This window comes from Haemaphysalis longicornis, unplaced genomic scaffold (genome assembly GCF_048455015.1).
Source record: "Haemaphysalis longicornis isolate Haplotype H1 unplaced genomic scaffold, Haemaphysalis longicornis Haplotype H1 scaffold_7, whole genome shotgun sequence".
Classification (NCBI taxonomy): Eukaryota; Metazoa; Arthropoda; class Arachnida; order Ixodida; family Ixodidae; genus Haemaphysalis; species Haemaphysalis longicornis.
The window spans coordinates 70,764,647-70,768,931 of NW_027526422.1; positions in this window are offsets into that span (position 1 = coordinate 70,764,647).

The window sequence follows — 4,285 nt, forward strand, 5'->3', positions numbered from 1 at the left end:
TTCCACTCCATGGCATCATAGGCAGCACTCTTTTCATTGATGTTCCAGTGTCAGCAAACTTCCATGAAAACACAATTAGGAAGAGACAAAGACAGAGATACTACCCACCATGGCATTGAACCATTCTTCAAAGAGAAGCTGCTATCAGGCCTTTCCAAAGTGCCATCTGTAGCATTGGATGAACCATTAACAAAGTACCACAGAAAGAACAAATAGATGTGCTTGCCAAATACTGGGAATCAACTGAACCCTTCAAAAACTTGATGTCTTCTCGGCCACACCTGTTCTGAAGACCTGGCACTTGCTTCAAGAAAGCCACAGAGGACATACGATAAAAATCTGAATATAGGTATAACTTCTTTTTGAAAAGGAACCACAAAAAGTCGTCCCTCGACTTATATACTGGTCATTGGAGAAAAAACTATGCCAGTCTTGCAACAAGTGGATGGCAAAGTTAAAGCGCCATATTGTTTTTTTGTTTGTTGTATGGTTGTTCTCTTCAGGTGTCAGCATACAGCGGCTACAAGTTATTTCAAATATTACTGCCTCTTGAAAGATACTGAGTGGGAGTCACTGACAGTTTAGTGCAGATCTCATACGCAGAACACGGCAACTTGGCGGCGCAACGGGAGTTCGGCTTGTCAGAGGATAGTGTGCGCTATTGGTGAAGTCAAAAGCAATGTCTCGCATTGTGCAGCAATTCAAGGAAAACGTTATTTCATGGGCGGATTGCAGTGCGTCCCAAACTTGAGTGCAATGTTGCTGAGTTCGTCCGGGAGCTGTGCGCCAGGTCGCTACCAGTGACATCCAAATGTATCCGGGTCAAAGCCATAGAGCTCGCGCATGCCTCCAGACTGTCAAGGGTGCAGTTTAACTCTTTCAGTATGGCGCCATAGGTTATCGGACGCCGGTGTCCGATGATTTCAAATCTCCCGCAAAATCCGAAACCTGCGCTTCACAAACAACTATCGCCATCTGGTGTGTTCATTGGCAACTTCTCTTTCAGTTTTGGTTTCGTTTGTTTATGTGTCACCTGTGCTGGCGGTGTGGCAAGAGAAATTTGAACCGAAGGTAGCGGGGAGTAGGAGGAAATAGGCGTCAGGTTCCCTTCAGAAGCTCCTGCTGTCGATTTTTCTGATCCCAGCAGCAGCGATGGGTCAAGCAACGATGTGGGATATTCAGATTTCAGTTTGGACGACGAAGCTCCGGTTCAGGTGCCTCACACTTCAACAAGTGGTGGCAGGTAAGTTTCGTTGTGACTCCGCGCAGTACTTATAAACAAAACGTGCTTCTTATCTGACGACTGCGGTTTTACTTTTGTGTTTAGGGTCTCAACAACGTATGGCCAGGATATTTTGCCAACTGCACCGCACCGTATCAAGTTTTCACCCTCGAGACAGCCCGGTGCCCATGTTGGAGCAGCGCTGAGGAGTGATGCACGTCGGTTCTCGACAGCGCTGGATTTTTTTTCTTTTGTTTTTCACTACAGAGGTGATCAAGATTTTGTGTGATAACACAAGTAAGTACGCCTGGTTGCATATTTTAGAGCGACAAACATACTCTAGACGTGAAGGCTCCTGTGAGGAGCCGCTAGATTGATGGGCCTTGAAATATTCAAGACATGCGTACAGTATTGATGTATATATGAATCGATAGCTAAGGAAACTAGGAACAGTTTGTACATTTCAGAATTCCTAAAATAATTTTCTGGCTTAGTACAATCGCTTATTCCTCGTTGTGTTTTTACTTTTGTGTGTATTTTGTTTTGTTTATTTGACATATAAACTCTGAATAATTGTATTTATCACGACACTGCTATTATGTATATGAAAAGGTAAACTAATAGCTACAATATCATGTATAACAATACTAAATGTGTCCCATTGTTCAAGAGAAATAAATTTTTTTGTGGAAGCACTCAAAATCTGTCATTTTTCCACCATAACGAAAGGGTTAAGGGCTTATTATCGTGGGTGCGACGCTGCGTGAAGCAAAAGGGCTTCACACTGCGACGGCAGACCTCCTTTTGCCAAAAACTGCTGGAGGAATTCTAGCATAAGCTCGTAGAATTTCAGCGGTACCTCATCGACCTGTGCCAAGAACGCGGCTACATAATTGGGAGAGATCAGAAATGCTGACAAGAGCCCAGTTTGGTTCGATACACTGTCCACCGCCACTGCTGCTGAAAAGGTGGCGAAGCAAGTGAAGCTGCTGACTATGGGCATTGAGCACTCACGCTTTACGGTTTTGCTGGCTTGCACCGCTGATGGCCCCCTTCCATCATATTCAAGAGAAAGACTTCGCCCAAGGAGAACTTACCTCATGACGTAATCATCCAGAGCAATGAAAAAGGCTTCATGAATGAGTCGTCGATGTTAAAACGGATCAGACTTGTTTAGCATCGGCGACCCGGTGCGCTTTTCTAGAGACCAAACATGCCAGTCCTCAATTCATTTTGGGGCCACCTCACAGCCAATGTCTAATTTGCGCCATTGCTGTGCCACAACGTTGTTTCGGAACATAAACTAATGTTTCGTGGACAGCGCACTTCGTGAGCGGGAGTACGTCATAGCTGCCGTCTTGTACACTGCGCTGCTGTATTTGTTGATGGCGCCTCCTCGCAAAGCGTCGGAACCCCGCAAGGGTCCGTGATATCCCCGCTTCTATTCAACATCGTGATGATCGACGTCGCCAAGAGCCTTGACGCGCTTGGACCGAAGATCCGGTACTGCATCTATGCCGACGACGTCACGATATGGGCGGCAGCGACGGCGACATCGAGGCCGGACTGCAGGCAGCGATCGACGCCGTGGAGACCACGCTGAGAGACACGGGGCTGAAGTGCTCGCCACAGAAGTCCCAGTTATTGGTGCTCCCACCACCGGGAAGATGGAGAAAGCGGGCCGCGGAAGAAGCGGAATACAACATAGTCGTCCGAGCCAGCGACGGCACGCCGGTCCCGCACGTCCAGAGCCTCCGAGTACTGGGCATGTACGTGGACGCCCACCGCACGAACGGGACGGCAGCCAACCACATAGTAACGAAGATCGGGATAGCGACGAGACTCGTCAAGAGGGTCACGTCGAGGTCCCGAGGAATCCGAGAAGCGAGCCTCCTGCGACTGCTGCAGGCCTTTGCAGTTAGCCACGCAGCATACGCGGGGGCCTTTCACAAGTGGACGGAAGCGGAGAGGAAGCGAATCGACGCGGTCAACCGCAAGGCGTATGCGGGTGCCATGGGCCTGCTCAATGGCACCAAGACGACGGCCTTGCTATCTCTGGGAGCGCACAACATGCTCTCGGAGATCGGCGAGGCCCAACGTACTGCTCAATTGACACGCCTGGGCCGCACCGCGGTCGACAGGCGACTGCTGGAACGAGTGGGCCTGTCCTCCCCCGAGGAACAAGACCACGAAACGTCTCCACTCACGGAGTCAACCATGCGAAGACTGGTGGTGTATCTGCTGCCAAAGAACATGGGTCCCGGCGAAAGCGAGGGACGATGAGCGGCGCGAGCCAGGGCGCTGCTGCTGCAACATCAGAACGACGAGGGCGCCGTCTACGTGGACGTGGCCAAAGTCAGGAACAAGGACGCCTACGTGGCGGCGGCGGTCGCCGCAACGACGGGCAAGATCGGCACGTCATGCAGAGTGCGTACGCGGAGCGCGAGCCAGGCCGAGGAGATGGCGATAGCCTTGGCGGCGCGCTCCCCGGGCGTGCGGACAATACTCAGTGACAGCAAGACGGCCATCCGTAGCTTCTCGCGCGGAGCCGTGTGCGGGGCGGCTGCTAGGGCGTTGGCAAGCGACGAGTCCAAGTCGAGGCTGACACTAAAATGGTTCCCGGCCCACATGGGTAGGGACCTGATACCAGGATCTCCGAACCGCAACGAGGAGGCGGATGCCGCGGCCCGTGGTCTCGCCACGTGCCGGACCGCGGCCGCGCCCGCCTCCGAAGACGCGACGGCGACCGAAGAAGAAGGCGAGGAGCAGCTGCTCGATTACGGCGACATCCTCGCGTGGTACAGGGAGCAACGGCGTGGCTTCCCGCCTCCGCACAGGGATCTTACCCGGTGGGAGGCGGTGAGGTTGCGCCAGCTCCAAACCGAGACTGTGCTGACCCCATCGCTAGCGCGACACGTGTGCCCCGAACTCTACGTGAGTGAAATGTGCAGTGTGTGCGCGAGCGCGAGAGCCACCCTGACTCACATACTCTGGGGATGTGACGCAGACAGCGCGGACGGTCCGGTGTTACCACCGCAAGTAGAACAGCGTGTGGGGTCTACG